Source organism: Protopterus annectens, chromosome 8.part0 (assembly GCF_019279795.1).
Source record: "Protopterus annectens isolate FY-2018-M chromosome 8.part0, PAN1.0, whole genome shotgun sequence".
In the NCBI taxonomy this organism is placed as follows: Eukaryota; Metazoa; Chordata; order Ceratodontiformes; family Protopteridae; genus Protopterus; species Protopterus annectens.
Window position 1 is genome coordinate 321,179,595 of NC_056741.1, and position 23,863 is coordinate 321,203,457.

A 23,863-nucleotide genomic window follows, 5' to 3' on the forward strand; every position below is an offset into this window, starting at 1 on the left:
GGATCGTTGCAGTAGTTCCTTCAAGTTGTTCCCTCTCCTGTTTTTGTTTTTGCAACAGTATTTCCACTTGTTCTTTATTAATATATATATATATATATATATAATATATATATATATGTATATATATATATATATATATATATATATATATATATATATATATATATCCTTTTTATTTCTAAATATGAGTGTTGTATATTCCTTCTCAGATATATCTCACCATATTTATCTGATATGTGTATATTTAGATATAGAAACATGACTGATTCCACAGTGTTTTCACTAACAAGTAGTAAATAATTGTAGTATTCAAAGCATTTTTTCACTACTATTCAGCACGTGTACTGAATGATATATTTGAAAAAGCAACCGACATTATTACAACTCAGATATCTTAGTGGTTAAGTGCTATGATTGTAGTGTACAGGGTCCTAGGTTCAAGACCTGCAAGGGCTATTCATTTTGTTGCTGGGCAGAACAAGGGAGGATGGAGACAGGGTGATTAAAGTGCTTTAAAAAGGCTTTAAGTGGGTTTGTGTGGGTTTGTGTGAAGCTAAGCGGTGCTAATGTATGGTTAAATGAATAAATGCTTACAGTGTGTAAGCTTTGCTTACCAGTGCACAAAGCTGCTTAGCATTTACATTTAAGCAATGCTTAAACCTGCTAAGCATAGCTCAGCACTGGTAACCAGTGATCATATTCCAGTCTGATAAAATAGCAGGGTAATGACATCTTTAATAAGTGTATTTAATTCCATGTACATAACATGCTTCTATGTGCTGTCATTACAGTAGTAAGGGGTGTGAGTATTCTGTATGGGACACCTGAGTATACATGTATAGTACCACAATCTTTTCACTTTGTATTTGTTTCATAATTGGGTAGTATCCCAGGTTATATGCAGTCACACATGCATGTATTGTATCATTACGTTACTTGGTAAATCAGTTGTGGACTCTGGGAATGCAGTTAGTAAATACATCTATTGATATTACCAACAACATATTCCTCATAAAGGATGTTACAACAAACCCAATTACATATGCAACTGCCTCAATGTATGACAACAGTATGTCCAATCTACCACTGTGTTTGTGCCTCTGTTCCCTCCTAGTAATATTTGGCTTGATGCCTAGCTTAGTGAGTTATTGCATGATTCCTGAGTGGTGAATATTATCAAAGGCTTTGGCCAGATCAAGGTAGGCTGTATGTGCCACCTTGCCTTAATCCACAGCTCAGGTGACTGATGCCAAGATGTTTACCAGGTTGAATGACCAGGTATGACCTACCCTTCACAAAAGTAAACTGTGTGGTATCCTGAGTCTGCAGATTCCCATATCCCTGTTTATTTGGTGCATGATGTTGCATTCCATAGCTTTCCATAACAGACTTGCCAGGCAGTTGGGGCAGTATTTCCCAGGGTCTGTAGTCACACCTTATTTGTGGAGACAGTGCACAATTCAATATGGACAAAGCCTAAAGTGAGGCTGTGTTTGAACAGGGAACACAGGTGAGGTGCCATATCACTCTGTAGTTCATGTAGAACACAGCCATGGATATTGTCAGGTCCCATAGAAGCTATATTCTTAGCCTTGGACAGTGGTGTTTTAACCTGTGCTGCAGTAATACTCGGTGTCTGGCAGTGTACTGATATTGTGATTGGTCCTTTGGAGGGGGGGGTAAAGTTTGCACTCAAGATGTCAGCCAGTATTTTGGCATTATTTGTTGGTTCAGTCTGGGAGGTACCATTGTCCAGTAGCTCACAAGAAATTGCTGTGGAGAGTCTTTACATAACTGTATAAGGCCTTGTGGTTGTCTTTACTATGTGCTCCAATTCTGTTCACACAGCTAACTTTGTGGTTATTTGATGAGGGATCTCAGCTTTTAAATGAGGCTGATAAGGGTTTATTTACAGTCATGGGACTTCAACTTATTCCATATTGGTTCACTCTTTCTGTTGTACAGTTTCTTTATGGTAGGGGACCACCAGATCAGCTTCCTTTTTTGGAGGTGAGGGTCCTGGTTATATTGGGTATGGCGGTATCCTTGCATTTGTGTGTGTGTTCATAATGCATTGTTGTTTGATGCAGCTGTTATGCAACTGGTCTCCATTTGCACGGCTGCCGTGAGGTTAGCCACCTCTGTTTTTAGGAGACCATAGTTAGCTTTGGAAAGGCTTTTCATGGTGGTTACCTGTGCAGGGGGGGGGGGGGTGTTAGATTTGTGTTTAAATATAACAAGGTAGGAGTTGACTATTGGTGTAGAGCAACAGTTGCCCATGTACATATATATATATATATATATATATACATATGTGTGCGTGTGTGTGTATACATATATATATATATATATATATATATATATATATATATATATATATATATATATCTTTTTTTTCTTTTGGCTTTTTCCCGGTTAGGGGTCACCACAGTGGATCACCTGTCCACTCATGATTGGCAGTGGAGTTTTATGGTGTCGGGTTGCCAGCCCAGCGCCCAACCTTCTACAGAAGGCACACACATGCACACACTTACACCTAGGGCCAATTTAGAGTGTCCAATCCACCTACAGCTTGTATTTGGGATGTGGGAGGAAACCAGAGCACCCGGAGGAAACCCACATGACCACATGGAAGACATGCAGACTCCACACAGAGGGCACCCCAGCCGAGAATCGAACCAAAGAACCTCTTGCTGTGAGGTGGCAACGCTAACCGCTGCACCACCGTGGCTGCCGCCATATATATATATATATATATATATATATATATATATATATATATATATATATATATATGCACACACACACACACACACACACACACACACACACACACACACACACACACACATACATACACACACACACACACACACACACACACACACACACACACACACACACACACACACACACACACACTCACACATTTTCCCTACTGTTGAATGACTGAGCTGCATGATATGTTTGAATAAAGATCAAAAATATCTACAGCTCAGATGGGTTAGTGATAACCTGTTGTGGCTGTGGTGTTCAGGGTCCTGGGTTCATGACTTGCTGGGGCTGATTATTTTGTTGCTGGGCAGAACAAGGGCTGTTGGATAATACAGAGTGATTAAGGTACTTTTAAGTGGGTTTGCGCAGGTTTGCAAGGTGGTAAGCAATGCTAACGTCCAGTTAAATATGCTTACAGACAGCCTTAAAAGTGCTTAATCTGTGTAGGCATCACTTAGCAGTGCTAAAATGTGTGAGTAACACATCAAATCAAAGACTCCAAACTCTGATACATGTGGGGGGGTCAACACCTTAGACGGGGAGAGGTGTTTGGTAATCAAAAGCCCACGAGCCCCCAAATGGCTACAGTGGGTCTGAGGTCCCCACCCATGGGTAGTCACCACTGCACCTTCACGGCCCCAAAAGTGACTGTGCTGAGGGCTGAGCAGGAGGGACATGCTGACCCTCTAATTGCACCACATGGCTCTCAAGCTGGCCTAGCAGATCTCCAAATTCCTTGCGGAGCTCACTAACCACCAGACCCCGGACCTGGCTTCGGGTGACAGGATCCTGTCCATACCCATGCCCTGGGGGGGAATGAGCCCTATGCCCTGAGGCGGTTCCACCCAAAGGTGGTGCAGGACCAGCAAGCAAGAAAGTCCCTTGAGTGTATCCCAGACATGCTGGGGCCTGGTGCCACAGCTAGATGAGGCAGGAGAGGCAGATCCACTGAGATCAGCCTTCCCTGACATGCTATGGTGTTGCAGTTTTAGAACATATGTTGGTTAGTAATGCTAAACACATTCCAGGATTAGTTATAACAGCATGCATGAGTATTCCCATTAACCAAAAACAACAGATTTAGAACATTTGCATAGCAAACAGAACACATATTTATATGGATCCACAGTGGGCATTACACTGGCATGCAAGTTACATTGATAGCAACAGGCCAACAATGATAGTATATGAACAGGGAACATTAACTGGAATACATTTCAACATTTGGAGAACAACAGGACACATGTCCCAACAGTAGGTTTGATGGAAAACATACCCATTCATTTATGTGTTTAGATTAATAGCGAAGATAAGGTGGGGGAGAGAGAGAGATGTCAGTTAACAAATGTAGATTCTTGCAGTGGTCACAGCTTTAATGATCATTGTTCTGCTCATTACTCTACAGGTATTCTTACAACTATGGCTTTGGGTTGGGCAGTGGTATGTTTGTACATAGTATAATTACAGCCTTCTTTATACTTTCTCTTACCTGGAAGACTTGTGGAGGAAATGTTTGTTAATACTACATGACTGTTTCTCCCAGTATTCACATAGTTAGGGTTACATATGTGCACTCATACTGTGCGTGTGTGTGCTACCGACACACTCTGCCTTGATTTCTATCAGTAACCCTGGTTGTTGTTAGCAGGGACCAGTATCTGTGACAGCATGACACTTCTGAATATTTCTTGGGGGAGACAACATGGTGTATGCACTTATCTTGCTGTCATACAGCCTTCTTATAGCTACTTTATACTTTCTCTTACCTGGAAGACCTGTGGAGGGAATGTTTCTTAATACTACCTGACTGTTTCTGCACATTCTCGCAAAATCCTAGTTGAAATTATGCATACAGGTTACTACCACTCTTGGGATTCGAACCATGGCTGTTTCTGCTAAAAATATAACAAGTGTGTGTTTCATCAGAAGGAGCTACTGAGAAACTGATGTTTTTTCCTTAAATGATTTCTTTCTCATTCTCTCTTTGTTGTACTATCTGACCTTGTAATTACAACATTCTTATACATACATTCCTATACATACCTTTTGACATAGAGTGTGGAAAACAGTGGTTAACACATTACTATTTACGGATATCAGCTCTTGGTGTGTGACATTTTTAATATCAGTTAATCTCATGTCTTATAGAGGCACTAACTTTGTCAGATGAGACTTGATTGTTTAATGCTTTCAGAAATATAGTTGCTATGCATAACCTGTACACATTTCAAATCATACCGTACCAGAGTAAACACAACCACTCCAGGGTTCTGAATTCTATTGACAAGCAGTTACAGTTTTATTTATATATAACCTATAGGAAACTATTACTGTAATATTGTCTGCTTTATTCAGTATAAACCATACCCATTTTTAATACTGCCAGGTGACATTCTACTCCTTTATATTTATTTGGTATGAATACTACAAGCTAGATTGTTACTCACCAGTCTTGCAATGCAGCCTTTGCAACCTGCTGGCATGGACTTCCTGGTTTGCAGCCCACTCAGCTGGAGCTGTAATGAAAATAAAGAAACATTTATGCATAACTATCCGTCACATACACAGGCTCGACTTTGGTAAACAGTTATTGCTATGAATACTTACATATTGCTAGGACATCACCCCTTTGTCATGCGTCTTGGACCCACTGGTCCAAGAGCTCCCATTTCCGCCACTTCAAGTCAGCATAGTGGTGCCAGACCTGCTCACCAGCATGAGGACTATCAGTGGCACTGGCGGCATCATGGGTGAGACTTTCCCAGGCCTCCGCTTTGTATTGGGAGTCCTGGTACTGGTCCTGCAGCAGTCTCACATCATGTTTTTTAGAAGGAGTCCTACCATGACCTTGGACTCATGTATGCCCTAGCACTGCACCCAAAAGAGCATGCCCTCTCCAACACCTGCCATACTGCCTGCAGTAGGGAGCTACAACCAGTTATGAGCTGTATTCCTGCCTGCGAGGTTTAAATACGGCTGATTTCCCACCCTTTGCTGTGATTGTACGGTTTAGAATATTGTGAGCTGAGCTAAGCTATGGGCAAACCTGCTTAGCTAAGGTTGGCAGTGCTTAAATGGGCAGGTTCAGCACTGCTTACTAATGGGCAAATCCACTTATCTGGGCTACTCATTGATTAGCATTCATATTTACACAATTCTGACACCCGATCAGCATATCTGTGTAATGCTTAGCATTCCTTATGTTTTAATTTATGGACTACCACCTGCATGGGATTAATTCATCATTCCTGACATATTATAAATTTGTTTACCTTCCCTGACATCCCCCAATGTGCTTTCATTACATTTATGCTTGTATGACTATACTGTATGGGGCACTTGTGTTTATATGGGGATTCACAACCTTATTATAATCACACCTCACATCTGGACCTTCTACTCTACTCTGGTTAACAAATATGTGTTCTTTACAACTTAATTATTAAAAAAATAAATTATGTACTGCTTTCACATGTAAGATGCAAACTGGTTTACTGGGAATTGAACCAAGAACAACTACTTGTAAGGCAAATTCTCTAACCACTTCACTATTTCCACAGTGCTATGTTCTGGCATATATACCTATTTAGCTCCTTATGATCTGTAAACTAGGCTGATGTGCACACCCACTCAGCTATGCTTAAACTTTATTGAGGACTGAAAAAAAAAAATTAAACTGTTGTGTTTTATTTTTGTACTGTAGGGGTATCCCCATTGATTTCTGCAACATTATCTGTGGGGGGCTGTGCTTTTACAATGGTGATGACATGGCAGGCTTTGCATTTGAGGTATGCTCCACTGATGCTCACAGTGTCCACCATACCTCTCAACTGTACAGATTGTCACACACTGCCCAGATATTTGCTTTATATTTTTGGTCCATTTTTCATAGAATTGTGGCTTTCGAGCAGATTAGTGTCAAATCATTAAAGATTGCAGTTAGAAAATACTGACAGACATTTGCGTTTTACACTTCATACCCTTCAGCACATTCACACTAATGCATAACCTGTTATTCTATCAACTTAAGTCTGTGAGCCAGACTTTTATTTACTTTCTCCAGATTTCTTACACTCTAAGAGGTTCAAAGGTATTTTGTGGACACTCTCGCCACCATTATATTGCTGTATGGCAATTAAGCAGTGTAGGGGGCGTTTGTATTGTGAGAGCACTGCTCTCAGACACACACCCTGCTCTCATACACAAAGATTGTGTCTGTGTAGGACTACAGCAGCGCGCCTTCATTAATATTCAAGGAGCGCTGCTATTCTACACTGACACAAACCACTCCGTGTCAGAATAACGCTATTCCAACACGGAGATTCGTGAATCCTGGTGAATGTTTAACCTTGTCCAATGTAATGCCCACTGAATTAAACCATACTAAAAGTCACTTTTTTAATACAATATTCAAGCTCTGAGGCATATAATAAGACCAAAGTGATAATTCATTTCTGTCGTCCCACAAGTGTTAGAAATTTTCTGCTCAAGCCATCAAATCAAACATAATGTCCCAAAAAGTATCTCTTCCAATATAAATAAAAGCATACATGTCTTTGAGAATAAATCCCACAGGAAAATGATATTGTCCCATATAAAATACCTAAAAATTACGGTTTCAGTTTTTGCCAAAAGTCTTACAACAGAGAACTTACTTAAAGGTCAGGAAACAGCTGCGGCAAATTTCATGTAATTTTGCAATACTTGCAAAAAAGTCTCTTTCACCAGCAGCTTGTGATGCACACTGCTGAGCAGAGGACATTTGCCAAACAGGAGTGTCTGGTGATACAATACCTTTAACCTATGATGCTGGACCAACCAGAATTCTACTTCCATTCATGACGTCACAGCTATCCATAATCTGACTCCAAGATATGGCCTCATCCTCTGCTAGCACTAAATAATCTACAAATTACTGCAGCACTCAACTTTCCTCACTTGTTCGGAGGAAAGCAGTTTTTAGTACTTAAATTAATAAGCACCTCTACAGGCATGTCTAAGGGTCAGCTCCCAGTATTTTCCTCTGTACACCTGATGAATCTGGGCATCTTGGGGCAATGTAGCAATTGCCTCATGTACACTGACAACCCTCTCCTCCTACCACTCAACACTACATCCTGTGAGAGATGCACTTATATAGCCAAACTGGAAGCCAAACTCTCTCCAGCCAAGACTGTACTAGACAGTCAAGAGGAGAAGGTAAACACCTGCACCACACCACACTCAGCACATAGTCCATCAAAACCTACACCACCTAAACCCACACATAGTAACACAAAACACACACCTACATTCACGGAGGTTCTCAATAGAAATCTGCCCAAACAACAGAGACCTCCAAAGCTGAAACACAAGCAACCACCACACCCCAACATTACCCAAATGACACAGCTCACAAAATCAGTGTGCCACTCAACTTCAGCCCTTAAGGCAAAACAACGTACCCAACACACTAGTCATAGGTGACTCTATAGTCAGGCACACTGATGTCCCACTCACTAGGCTAAACAAGGAGAAAGTTAATGTCAGATGCCTGTCGGGTGTCAGGACCTGCCATATAATTCACGCACTCAGGCTATTCCACAACAAGCACAAATATGACTCTGTCATTATCCATGTTGGTGTGAATGACCTGAGATGTACCTCACTGGACTACATGAAAAGAGACATGGAGGAGCTCTCGGATCTTGTAGCCCAGGCAGGTATGACCCTAGCCCTGAGTAGCATCCTGCTATCGTCTAGAATGATGCCACAATACAAGGGCAAAATGATTGACTTCAACAATTGGCTAAGCTTCTGGTGTCATTCTAAGGGGATCCAGTGTCTGTCTCCCTGGGACGACATGATCGACAGACCATGATGCTTTGCCAGAGATGGCGTGCACCTGTCACCACTGGGATTCTGGATACTGGGTAAGGCTCTTGCCACCCCTATAGTGCCTTTTTAGGCAAGGTTCAAATGACAAAGATCACCACTGTAACATGTATAAGCAAGCAAAATCTGAGGGTAATGCTACTCAATGCTAGAAGTCTAAATCTCAAAATGCACTCACTCGAGACACTCCTTAAAATGGAGAACATCAGCATCAGTGCAGTGACAGAGACCTGGTTCAAGGCTTCAGAGAGCACCCCTGCATTACCAGGCTATAACTCATACCACACCTTTTGGCCACCTAACCTGGACCGAAACACTAAAGGAGGAGGCATGTCCATATTCATTAAGGATATCCACACCTCCAGGCTAGTTGCTCAACATAATGCATCCATAATTACCCAAGTGCAACTAACACTGGGCAAGACTGCAATCCAGGTTGTAGCTTGTTACAGATTCCCCCATCATGCCCCAGGATGCCTACTCCACATTTCTTGATATACTGGGTAATATTAAGGTACAGCCTAATACTCTAATAATGGGCGATTTCAACTACCCCACCATCAATTTGGAAAACTACTCATGTAGTTGCTCCACACTTTCTGGAATTCATAAATTCCAATGCATTGGATCAGCTTGTTCATATCCCCACCAGGGCTTCAATATCCTGGACCTGGTCATTACCAATATGGGCAAATGATGTTCCACACCAGAGGTCAACTCCTCACTGGTCAGATCCGACCACTAGCTAATCACCCTAGACATCAATATCCCGACCCCACCCCATATTAAGGAAACCACCGTAAAAATCTTCTCCAAAGCCAACTTCATGCTTCTTAAGACAGAAGTGGCAAGCTTCACGATACCCATAAAGACAGAAAATAGAAGTATGACTGCTGAATCCTATACAAATGCATTGTATAAGTACATACACAAGTGCACGGATCATGCCATCTCCAACAGAAACAAGATGCTATCCTCCAAAAAAAGGAAGCCAATCTGGTTGTCCCCTGCCATAAACAAACTCTACAACAGAAGGAAGAAGCTTTTGCAAAAAAAGAGTAAAATCCCCTGACTGCAGGAACTCCCTGGTCAGCCTTAGTAAGAAGCTGAGATCCCTCATAAAGTCCTCCAAAGCTAGTTACGAAAATAAAATTGCCACTGATTCTAAAGACAACCACAAAGCATTCTACAGTTATGTAAAGAATCTCAATGGTGACACTCAGATCTGCTCTGAACTACAGCACAATGGCACTAGATATACAGAACCAACTGATAATGCCAACATCCTGGCAGATAGGTTCAGTGCAAACTTCACCCTCCTCACCTCCCAAAGGGCCCTTTACTATCAGGAAGAATGAAAAGCCCCTGTAATCATGGCTTCACAAGTAAAGACCGCTAAGAACACAGCATCCATGGGACCTGATAATATCCCAGGCTGCTTTCTGCATGAACTACAGAACGAACTGGCCACCTAAGTACCATGTTCAGTCATAGCCTCACTTCAGGCTTTGTGCCTACTGAATGGCACACAGTGATGGTTATCCCACTCCACAAAGGGGGTGCCACCACGGACCCTGGCAACTACCGCCCCATTAGCCTGATGAACCTGGTCTGCAAGGCCGTGGAACGTATCATCTTGGAGCATAGGTAACCTCTAAACTCTGGGCCCCACTCAGTTTGGGTTTGTAAAAGGTAGGTCATGTCTTCTAAACCTGATTGACTTCTTGAAAAGCAGTCAGCAGAGATGTGGACGAGGGTAAGGTGGTCCATACAGCCTATCTTGACCTCGCCAAGGCTTTTGACACCATCCCCCATTCTGGAATTATAGAAAAGCTCATTAGACTGGGCATAAAACCCTATGTCACAAGACGGGTGGCCAACTGGCTCTCTGACAGAACCCACACAGTGAAAGTAGCTGACTTCAAATCCAACTTCAGACCAGTGCCAAGTGGAGTACCACAGGGCTCAGTCCTGGGTCCTGTCCTGTTTGGCATCTACTTCTCAGAAGTCCAGGCTAATACAGCAAGTATTTGGCTAATGAAGTTGGCAGACGACTGCAAACTAGGTGCCATAATAGAATTGCCTAATGATGTAGACATTCTACAAAGGGGCCTCACTGAGACTGATGCTTGGTGTCAAAGTCATGGCCTGAAGCTCAATGCCAAAAAGTGCATTGTCATCCCCTTTGGAAAAAATACTGTACCCATGAACTACCACATAGGTGGTAGCCTACTAAACACCAAAAGTGTGATAAGAGACCTTGGGACACAGGTAGACAGTAGTCCCTCCTTTGATAATCACATCACCACAGTAGTCAGGAAATCCTTCTATGTGGCACACCTCATCACAAAGGGGTTCACTTCCAGAAAACAAGAGGCCATTGTTCCTCTCTACTCATTCCTCATCAGACCCATTATAGAGTACAATGCCCCATTTGGCATGTACCTTGCAAGACATCTACAACAACTAGAAAGGCCACAGAAATACCTCACTAAGAGGATAACTGGCCTCAAACAGATGCCATATGCAGACCATCTCAAAAAACTCCAGTTCTACTCCATCGGTTATCGCCTACTCAGAGGTGACCTCTGCCTAATGTACAAACTCATGTCAAACCCAGATCAACAGACCTATATGCTACACTTAAAGAAACTCCAATCCTTCCAAGCCACATGCTCCAGGGACCTAAACCTTGCCACCACAATAAACAGAACATGCTGGAAGGATAGATTCCTGTCCCAGAGAATTCCCATGCTCTGGAACAGACTATCCATTCATGTCAAGAAAAGTTCCTCATTAGCCCTCTTTAAGAAAAATCTTGACAATTGGATGGGAAATAGGAAATTCACCCCAGGGATCACTTCTGTGGCTCTGCTATACAGGGACGCAGGAAAATAACTTTCTTGGGTGGTGAAAGCCAGGGAATTTTTTTGGCTAGGCTTATATAGGCCCCAGGGCCGATAACCTAGTCCCTACCTATGAACGTATGAACCTATGATTCTTTCACATCCGTTAATCTATGTAAAATTGCATCATCTACTCCTCCAGTAGCCAATTCAGTAATAATAACTTTTTTCTTTCCCAGTGAGAAGCAAGGCTTCCTCAGCACAACCACCCTACAATGCACTATGCCCCTTCTGGGATTGAAAAGACTAGGGAAAGTTCCCTGGTGCCCTGACCAAATTTCCCCTAGTCAGTATGAATATTTCCTCAGGTGTCCCCTGAAAAGAGGCTATTGTTCTGGTCAACAGAGGATAAATAAATAAATGTAAATAAATAAACTAGTACCTTTTAGTGACTTTACTTATCAAGCAACCATCTTAGCTGCCAGTATATGCACCAAGGAAACAGTAGTTGCAGCAGCAATAACAAAGTAGACTGTAACCTATTCTGGAAGCACAGAAGCAGCATTTCCAAAGGAGACAGCCCAGAGGAGGCAGACAGCATTCTACAATACTGTAGTAAGATGTAGTTCACCAAAGCCATATACATGGGAGTCATTGCCTGGGAATATACTATAGTGAAACTAGTGTTACTGTGGGAATAATACCACTATGTATAGTGGTTGTCTACAACTTCTACCTGCATTTATAGATTGTGTAACTAATGTAGCTAGCTAGATAGATATGTAGCTATAGATATACAAATGTATCAGTGGGAAAGGAACTCAACGATAGAACTGCCTTTTCTTACCCTCTCATGTCTGACATGCACATATAGAATGTAGGTGTATGCTAAGGAGAGATCTTTTCTGGATATCCACACAGGCAACCGCTGTCAACACAGCCCAGTACCTACTGTCATGTATGATCTCCCAGTGAACCTCCAGGCATGCTATCTGTAAAGACCACACAGAATATAGTTATTTATTTATTTTTATTTATTTAGCATTTGTTTACTGGGAAAGTCCGACATGGAATGAGCTAATTTTCAGCGGAGGCCTAAGGAGAAATGCGCCAGATGCATGTTTTTGTAACATGGAAGGAAACCAGAGCACTCAGAGGAAACCCACATGAATGTAGGGAGGACATGCAGACTCTGCACAGAAGGCACCTGTCACTCGTCCCTCTCTAACATAGATGATGTACAGGTGGGGTAGTTCTTTTAGATGCTTTATTACATAGAAACACATCAGGATGGTAAGCAGCATCATAAAATATAAATGAACTGATTAACAGACAGACCTTACAGACATACATGCTTACATCTCAACAGCTTACTACAAAATGGCAGTCAGGCTCGCACATGCTCAGTATTTATGCACTTACGCAAGCCCTTAGATAGCTTCTTAAAGATACATACACACACATTGATCTACATCCTCCCTCTTAAAAAGATTGCCCTTAGTTGAAATAGGGTTTATAATCGAATGCTCTAATGAGCGAAAATTCCGGACATCGAGATGCGTGTTGTGTGATCACAGTACAGTGAAGATTGGAGCATCTGCCCTTTCCTCACTGTAGTGCGATCTCGGAGATGGTATATATATATATATATATATATATATATATATATATATATATATATATATATATATATATATTTAGCCAAGGGGTGTGAGGGAGTGCAGCCCCCCACAATATCGTTTTCAATTTTTGGAATTTTCGCTCATTAGAGCATTCAATTATATGAACTTTCATTCATATAATATAGACCCATTGAAATAACATTGGAGTTAGACATGCATTACTATAGACATTAGAAATAAACACAATGTTCATGTCCAAGTTGCCATGTATCTATTACATGGTCTGAAGATACGACCAGATCTGGTAACCTAACAATCTGGACTGGGTTTAGCAACAGGGACAATCTTCGGTGAAAAACTCATATCAGGACCTTCTGGATTCAAAACAGGAATGGGAGTATTCTATGGAACTTCCTCTGGAAATGGAACACTGGACAACTCACTCTGAGATAAAGAGTCTTTCTCACAGGCTATGTGCTGTAGTATGGGCTCGGACACTGGCATCAAATGTTTCCAATTCCACCTAAACTCTACTCCTTGTATTTCCACAATGTACAATCTCATCTCTGAGCAAATATTCTTCATGACTCCAATCCAATCATAACCTTCGGACATTTGCATCCTTACTACTTCTCCTTCTCCTAATGGATTGAGTGGTTTGCTGGTCTTATCATAGTGGGATTTCTGGGTTAAATGCTTCTTCAACAGATTGGTTTTCACTGAAGTGTTGTTCTTGACACATGGAACCAACAATTGACTACTGATTTGTAACATGGCTCTGGTTTATCTCAACAGAAGTCTCTGGGCAGGTGAACCAAGATGTTTATCATGAGGAATATTTCTGAGATTCAAGAGATTCAGGATAACATTGCTACTGTCTTGTTTCAACATCTCTAGTAACTGTTTTGCACTTTGAACTGCATGTTCTGCCAAATCATTTGACTGCGGATACCCTGGGCTACTCATGACATCAGTAAAGTCCCACCCTTTAGCAAATCATTTGAACTGTTGGCTTGTAAACTGTGTGCCATCATCAGACTTAGTACAGACAACTCCAAATCCAGCTCCAAACAAATGGCAAGTGGAGTACCTCAGGGTTCAGTCCTGGGACCACTCTTGTTTGGCATCTACTTCTCTGAAGTACAGGCCAACACTAAGGGGCTCTGGCTAACAAAGTTCGCAGATGACTGCAAACTGGGAGCCATTATTGAATCCCCAAATGATGTGGATACTCTACAAATGGGCCTTACATAAACAGATGCTTGGTGCCAGAGCCATGGGCTCAAACTCAATGCCAAGAAATGTATAGTTATCCCCTTTGGGAAAAAATATGTACCCGTTAATTACCACATAGGTGGCAGTACACTAAACACCGAAAGTGTGATAAGAGACTTAGGGACACAGGTGGACAGTGGTCTCAGCTTCAATAACCACATCGCCACAACAATCAGGAAATCCTCCTAAGTGGCACACCTCATCACTAAGGGTTTTTCATCCAGAAAAAAGGAGGTCATTGTCCCACTGTACTCATCCTTCATTAGACCCATTATAGAATACAACACCCTGTTTGGTATGTTCCTCTCAAGACATCTGCAACAACTGGAAAGACCGCAGAAATACCTCACTAAAAGAATCATAGGCCTAAAGCAGATGCCCTATGCTGACCTCCTTAAAAAACTCCAGCTATACTCTGTTGCATATCGTCTACTCAGAGGCAATCTCTGCTTAACATGCAAGCCCATGTCAAATCCAGAGCTGTTGGACATGCTACACTTAAAGAAATCCTAATCCCTCAGAGCCACATGCTCAGGGGATCTAAACCTTGTCATCACAATAAACAAAACATGCTGGAAGGATAGGTTCCTGACCCAGAGACTCCCCAGACTCTGGAATAGACTGCCAATACATGTCAAGCAGAGTGCCTCTTTGGCCCTCTTCAAAAGGAATCTTGGCAATTGTGTGGGAGAAAGGAAATTCACCCCAGGGATCATGTCAGTCGCCCTGCTAGACAGGGGTCCAGGGAAGTAAATAGTGTGGGAAGAAATAGCCAGGGAATTGTTATGGCTAGGCTTGTATAGGCCCTAGGGCCAATAGCCTACTACCAACCTTTGAACCTATCAACCTATGAACTACTATGAACTGCAAAATGATGCTTCATCTTAGTGATGACAGTACTGGATGCTAGATTAGGAAGTAGGTCAATCTTTAACCAATTTGAATAAGGATCTACTAGCACCAAATAATGTTGACCATTCCATTTAAAAATGTCCATAGCTACTGTCATCCAAGGTAGTTCAGGAATCTGGTTTAGGTGAAGTGGTTCTTTCTGTTGATGTGACTCAGTACTATTACACACAGAACAATATAATAGCACTCTATCACTATATTGTGGCATAGAAGGCCAAAATACTACTCCTCTCACCCTTCCTTTGGTAGAGTCTGCTCATGGGTGACCATGATGCAAGATAGTAATGTACTCTTATGGCAATGACTTTGGAGCAGTTACTTTTGGACCTTTCATAATGATACCATCGTCGGACAAAACTCAGTGTGGAAAATAAGGTCACACTTTTTGAGGTAAACTAGATTGCTTTGACTACCATCCTTCTTTGATAAAATGCTTAAGCCTTTGTAAAACTGGATCTGTGGCTGTGTGATCTCTCAGCTCATCAAGACATGTGGGAGAAAAATTTCTCACTTCCATGACTTCAAAATCAAGGCTCTCATTCTCATGCTGTTCAGTGGTGTTCCTGGGTGATCTGGACAATGTATCACCAAGATAAAGAAGTTTGCCTTGCTTGTAGACAAGAGTGAAATTATACTTTTGCAATCTCAACAGCATACATTGCAATCTGGCTGGAGCTTTTTACATAAGCTTTCTCAAAATAGTGACTAGAGGTCATTGGTCTGCTTTGATCTGAATAGGTCTACCATAAACATAATCATAGAACTTTGAACATGCAAACACAATTGCCAAAAGTTCTTTCTCGATCTGATATACTGTTTGGATAAGAGTTCTCGATGCATTGGCAACAGGTTGACCCTCTTGTAGAATGGCTGCACCTAGACCAAATCTCAAAGCATCACATGAAAGAGTGACTGGCTTGTGAACATCATAGTATCTGAGAGTTGGAGGACTGGCAATTCTCTGTTTCAGGACATCAAATGTTCTTTGGTGCTGTTCTAACCAAGACCAGGATATGTCTTTATGTGTCAGCTCTATGAGTGGTGCTGATATTTGACTCAAGTCTGGAATGAACTTGCCTAGATAGTTAACCATGCCAAGAAAACATTGCAGGGCTTGAACATTGTCTGGAGCTGGCATCTCAAGAATGGCTATTTGCTTAGAAGGGTCTGGTCATAGGCATGAACTGGTAAATAAATGACCAACATAAGTAACTTCCCATACCCTGAATTTGCATGTCTGTGGACTAAGCTTAAGATTCACTTGATATACTCTTTCCAAAACTTTTCTGAGGTTACTGTCATGCTCAGCTTCACCATTACCTCCTATTAGTACGTCATCTACTAAAATAGCACAAGGATACACAGAAAAAAATTTGCTCCATTGCACGCTGAAAGACTTCACTTGCAGAATTTATCCCAAATGGCAGTCTCAAAAATCTGTACCTTCCAAACGGAGTACTGAAATTGGTTAGCAATGAGGATTTGTTGTCAAGCAAAATTTCCCAAAATTAACTCTTTGTATCTAAGACAGAAAAAAAGTGCCATTTGGCATAAGAGCGGCAACTTCTTCGACTGTACACATTAGATGATGAGGTCTTTTTAGTGCTTTATTCAAATCTTGTGGATCAATATGTATTATGATGTCATTTGAGCTTTTCTTATGAGTCACCACCATGGAAGATACTTAGTTGGTTCATCTAATGGACAAATCACACCTTGTTGCACCATTTTATGTAGTTTGGCTTTGACTCTGTTCTGCATAGCTATTGAAACTTTCAGAGTTGGCCTGATAACTGGACTGACATCTGAGTCTAACTTCTTGGAGTACACAACTGGAAGCTTGCCTAGTTTGTCTTCGAAAAAATAAGCATAGGTAGAAAAAATATGTTGGGCGAAATTAGAGTAGTGGTCTTTCAAGCTAACATGATGGACTTCCTTATTAAAGGAAAGCAGTCCCATTTTCAAATTGTCTTTGAGCCCTAATAATGATTGGATGTGCCTCTTGACCACCTAAAAAAAAACAAGTCGTAGCTTCTCCCAGCAGAGTAACACGAAAGCACTACTGAGCCTTCAATTTGAGTTTCTTCACCTCCATAAGCAACAAACTTTGCACACATTGCCAAATCAAGCCTTTCATCATTATATACTCTAGCAAATGTTTCTGCTGACATAACTTTGCACTTGGAACCTGTGTCAAATTTGACCTCTGTGGGTATTCCATTTATCCAAGCAGTACAAAATTCTTTATTCTTTGTCCATAAATCTACTGCATTAACTGTTTCACTAAACACTGACACACCATCAACACAAAAAGTATGTGACGTGAGGTCACAGCTTTCAAACTGATCAACTCATTTCTTGAACTGTTCACTTTTAATAAAAGAATGTGTGCCTTTTGATTTACAAAACCTCTTGAAATGTTTCACTTACTGCATTTGTGGCATTGCTGACCAAAAGCTAAACATATTTCCTTTTTAGATTCATGATTTTTGCCACAATTACAACAGTTGACAATGAAACTAGGTTGGGCACCATGCTTTTAGTTTACTGTCTCACTCTTATGCTTCACTGAGACTGTGTGAACTCTGGAACTTGCTGGAAAGCTCTGGGGTTTACTAGTGAGTGCTGCAGGGGCTACAGTTGCTGCCATGTGCTTGGGCCTGTTTCTTTTAACAACATGCTGCACATTATAAACATGAGCTCTAGAAGTTACTGAAAGAATGCATTTCTCATTTTTAAGCATATTTGTGTGCTTTTCTATGAGCTCGTATATCTGACAAATCTCAACGGTCTTATTCAAAATTAATTCACTGTCACAAAGCAAAATCTTTCTCACAGCATCATCCTTAATACAGCACACAAGTCTGTCTTTTATCAACTCATCCCTTAAATCACCAAATCTGCAGGTTTTAGCCTTATTTCTCAAATCAGTTAAAAGTTTCACCAGGCTTTTGATCTCTTGTGTAAAATAAGTGCCTTTCCATTGTAATGTTTGTCTGGGGGTTACACATGTCTCTAAATTTACATTTTAAGCACTCAGGGTCCTCCTTTGACTCAGTCTGTAAAACAAAATGACAGTTTCCCTTTCTCCTGCAAAGATAACAGGTGCATACATAAATGAGTGCTCCCTTTCAGTGGTTTCTGACCCAGCTAAATTAAGTAGAATAAATGCCTTTGTATGGTCATATTTATCAGGAAATGCAGCCTGTATGAAAATATCGAACTCTTGCTCAAACACTCTCCAGTTCTGCAGTTGCAATATTATTGCCAAACATAACTGCATTGGGTTTTTGAAATACATCTACCATGCCAACAAAGCATGCATAAACACACTGAAAATATTGGCCCTTTTAATTATGTATGAACAAGCTGTGTTTGGAGAGCTTGTAATAGCATTCAAATGCACAATAAACTATTCAAAATGCTGTACTTTGTGAAATATGCTCTGAAATGGCTGTATCGTGCAAAAAAACTTTATAATACTGCACAAGCATGTAAACACTTCTGATAACTCGGATATCTTTAATTAATATGAAAAATACATATTTAGCAAAAGTGCGGTCATTTCCATTTATTATATTTGTTTTATGCAATTCTGACTTTATTTCAAACATTTTCTGTAGTAATTCAAATATTTTTATCAATATCAGACATTTTGGTTTATTTAAATATCATTTAGAGCGCTCTGTATGCTTTGTTTCATAAGAAATTATTTGAGCAAGTTTTAACAACTAAAATTCATTTCTGACCTGTTTCGTGAATTATACATGCAGTAGGGATGATCCACTCCTGTATATTCCTCCAATACCAACTGGATGCCTGTCGGATGCAAATTGGAGAAACTGGAACTTTTTCTGGCAGGAAGTCATTTAGCCATGCCTGTTCTGACAACATGTCGCTTGTTCCTCTCTAACACGGATGACGAACAGTCAGGGTAGTTTGTTTAGATGCTTTATTACATAGAAACACATCAGGATGGATAGCAGCATCATAAAATATAAACAAACTGATTAATAAACAGATCTTATAGACATACATGCTAACATCTCAACAAACTACAAAATGGCAGTCAGGCTCACACATGCTCAGTATTTATATGGTTGTACAAGCCTTTAGATAGCTTCTTAAAGATACATACACACTTTTTATTTGGTTCATCTCATAAGTAAAGGGATTGCATCCAGAAAAAAAGGAGGTTATTACAGCTCTGTACTCCTCCCTCATTAGGCCAATAGAGTATAATGCCCCGTTTATGTACCTCAGCAAACACCTGCACTAACTGGAAAGGCCACAGAAATACCTCACAAAGATAATTAATGGCCTCAAACACTTGTCCTATGCTGACAGGCTCAAATCACTATCACTCTACTTGGTATCATACAGATTGCTCAGATGTGATTTGTGACTCGCCTACAAGGAAATATAGACCTTGCCCTACTAGAGATGCTCCATGTCTGTAAGTCTAACTCTTTGCTCATTACCCACTCAAAAAGCCTAAATCTAATACACATCAACAAAATCTGCTTTTTGTTTTTGTTTGTCTCCCAGAGTCTGCCCCATCTCTGGAATAGACTTCCCATACATGTCAGAGTACCTCACTGACCCTCTTCAAGCGCAACCTTGATGAGTGGATGGGAAACCACAAATTTGTCTGAGGGATTCCACCTGTGTCCCTCATTGATAGGGGTGAGAGGTGCCAACTGAGGTTTCTTTTTGGGGATAAATTCTTGGCTAGACTTGTAAGGACCCCAGGGCCATTAGCCTTGTAACCTCCTATGATCATATGATCCTATGATTGATCTACAGCACCTCAGCCAAAAATTGAACCAGAGAAACTCTTGCTGTGAGATGACAATGCAAACCGCTGCACCACTGTACCGTATCAGGGAAAAAGGAAAAGGGGAGTACTTATACTAATTGCTAGAGGAGCTACAATAGCGATAAAAGAGGAAAAAATAGTAATGTTAGATTTGCAGTAGTAAGGGGCTACTGGCAAGGGAGGAGAATTACTGTGGCATTTATTTATATTCCAGCTAAAACTGCTATTATATTAAGAAGATTTTGAGAGAAATAATCAGCTTTCAGCAGGAAATATTACTTAGAAGTGAGGACTGGAACTTGATTTGCAACAGTGAGGATGTACCTAGGGGACCTAGAAGGAAAAATATAACAAACGAGAGTAGATTTCTGAAGAAATCTTTAAGGAGAATAACAATAACACTAACCATACAGAATATTATATTCATAAAGTAGCAGAACGCATTCTAAGAACTAAACTAACATGGGAACAGAGAAAGAAGATTCTGCTGAAAACAATGACTGTAATTAGGGGTGCAGAGAATAAGCAAGAGGGTCTGGAATTTACTGAAGAAACTGTCAAAGGAACCAAGGTACTTGGAGCAAATAACTAGAGAGGGAACGGTAATAGGTTGGGAAGAGGTCAAGAATACATTTGGACTGCAGGCTACAGATTGCCTTCCCTATCAAGGACTGATATCAGAGTATAAGCAAAGAGAAAGGAATGGGGGGGGGTCATAAGTGAAATATCATCACTGTTGGAGTTTTTAATCGAATCTAGAACAGAAGTTGCTTTTAGAAAAGGAATAATTAGTAGGGCATATAAAATATTAATTCATGACTACAGGAATCAATCAGAGGAGGTTATAAAGGACTGGGAAGAGAGACTGGATAAGCAATTCACAAAGAAACAATAGGAGGATATATTTATGCCTCCCAAATATGCAAGAAAATCTAGAAGATTTAGGATTTTTGCTTGGAAGCATTTGCCCAGGTATTTTTATATCCCAATCAGACTCCAAAGAATTTTTACTCAGGTAGATGGCAAATGTTGGACGTGTGATTGGGAACAAAGAGGTAATTGAGAACATATTTTTTGGAAGTGTGAGGAGTTGTCAGACTTTAAAAAGTCTCTGCAGGCTACTCTGTCAGAAATATTGGGTGAGCAACTGGGTATAACTAAGGAAAAGATTTCTTGAGCTGTGATACAAAATCAGAATTGCCTAGATATAGTAAGGCCTTGGCTGCCAAAAGAAAGCAATTACAAGAAAATGGAAATCAGTTTAAACCAACCATACTGGAAGTAGTGAATACTGTAACAGAGAAAAAAGAACGGGTAGTTGGGAACTTTAGAAAAGAGTAGCAACAAATTACATAGAATAAATGGGAATTGTGGGAACAATAAATGCAGAATAATATTTTGCAGGAGAAATTAGGTTTAAGAGAAGGCAGGAATTGAACATACTATGTAATGTTCAAATAACAATGACTTTATAGCATATTACATGAGATGCATAATGTTTGCAACTGAAAATATGTTAATACGGTTTATTTTCATTTATATAAATGTATGATTGCTTGTGTCATAAGTGATAATTCAATAAAGATGTTCCTTGTTTTAAAAAAAAGAATCACACATTAAGAAGGCCCTCCTGCACCCTTGTGGCAGAAGTGTGTAGCTCAGGAATCTTCTGAGTTGGGGATTGTTGGAAAAAGCTCAGTTTTGGGCTTTCCTATCGGTTACTTTGTGTCAAAGCCACAAGACCTGGAACTTGGACTGAGAACAAGAGGAACACATTTTAGCATAGACAACAATTTATTTTCTGCTTTCATCATTAGACTTCATCAGAAAACAATACATTCAACAGTAAAAAACTTCCAGTTTAAAAATATCTGTAAGCGATATGTAATTCAACCAAAGGCGTGGTGTACATTAGGTTATGTTCTCATTGTACTGCATTTTATATCGGGATGACCACCCGGGTTCTCTGTGCCAGGATCAAAGAGCACTACTATAGCATAAAAAAGAAGGATGGTAAAAATGCGTTTTTAAACACACTTTGAAGTGTCCTAACTATAACAAGTTCCTGTTTTCAGTTCTAGAACAGGGAACCCTTGATACAAGGGGTGGGGATTTTAAGACAGAGTTAGAACAAAAAGAAGCACTGTGGCAGATTAGGTTAAACTCTGACAAAGCACCAGGGTTGAATGATGTAGTCAACATCAAGTGTTTTTTAAAGAACCGCAGGGATCACGTGACAAAATAGTTTTTAACAGAAGTGTATGTCTTTAATAGTTGAGTTTGTGATATCACTTAATTGTGGGATGAAGAAGTATTTTTTATTGGCTTACAGATATTTTTAAACTGAAAGTTTTTTACTGTTTAATGTATTGTTTTTTGATGAAGTCTAATGACAAAAGCGGAAAATAAATTGTTGCGTATGCCAAAATGTGTGCCTCTTGTTCTCAGTCCAATTTCCAGTTCTTGTGGTTTGTTGTGATATTCTGGAAGTTTTAGTCTGTTTTTGTGGCCTATTAATATGTGTCAAGACTGTTTAAGTCCGCTTGAATTTTAGCCAGAGATCTGGAGTAAATCTAAACTAAATCCAAGACATTCACTGTGTTCAATAAAACTAAGTACATTTTAAGCTTCCATTTTGCTTTTTTGAACCATATTTTGCTTAATTGCTGTTTCATTTTTGCTGTTTTTATTGCTGTGACTGTTTTTTCTGCACTTTGAATTTCTAGTACTTCTGTATTTCTTAGCATAGGCTAGATTCAGATTTGCTTGAGCACTAATACAAGCCATCCTACATTATGAAGACCCTCCTGTACCCTTGTGACAGAAGTGTGTAGCCCAGGACCCATCTGAGTTGGGGATTGTTGGAAAAACTCTCAGCTTTGGGCTTTCCTATTGATTAATTTGTGTTAAAACTGTTTAACTTCACTTGTGTTTAAACCTCGAGTTTATGTGCACTGCGCTGTGAGGTTTAATGCTACTGTGTATAGATGCAAACACTTAGAAACACAATTTTCCCTTGATATCTGTTAGAGAACCCTCCTTAGCCTCTCTGTGCACAATGCAGTTGTGCAATGCTACCTAGCGAGCAACTCAGTTGCACATTCTGAGGCGTTGACACAGTCTTCCACCCTTAGCCCTCCACAGAATAGCTGCCTTTGTTAGTTTCACAAGCAAACCCTGGTTCATCTAGCCCATTCCCACTACAATATATACCTGCCATAATGGATGGACAGTTTCCCACCATTTCTCCAGCCAACCTGATTGACATGGGCATCCTAAGGTAAAGTAGTAATTGCCTCATGTGTACTGACAACCAGTTGCTCCTAAAGCAAACAAACACGGCATGTGAGAGATGTAACTATACCAAGAAATTAGAATCAGTCTTCCCATATGACAATATACAAGACATACAACAGGTTCTTAGCACACACAACTCCCCTCTCACACAAGATAAGGTCAAGACACACAATCCCCACATATGCAGAGGTGCTCACTAAGAGCCTGCCAAAAGACCAGAGACCTCCCAAATGCAAACATACACATACTGGTACACAAACAGAATCCACTACTACACATAACAGCACACATCAGTGTCTCAACAATTAAGACCTTAAGACAAAACACTTCAAAACCTAATGTTCTGGTCATAAGTGACTTAATAGTGAGATATACAGATGTCTCTCTCACCAGGTTGAACAAGGAGAAGGTCACGGTCAGCTACCTGTCGAATTCCAGGATCC

General features: G+C 40.4%; 1 protein-coding gene across 1 annotated transcript in view; it reads left to right on the top strand.

Moving 5' to 3' along the window:
* Positions 1–23,863, top strand: part of SLC10A6 (solute carrier family 10 member 6) — a 470,481-nt gene that overhangs the window by 345,385 nt on the left and 101,233 nt on the right. The window lies entirely within an intron of this gene.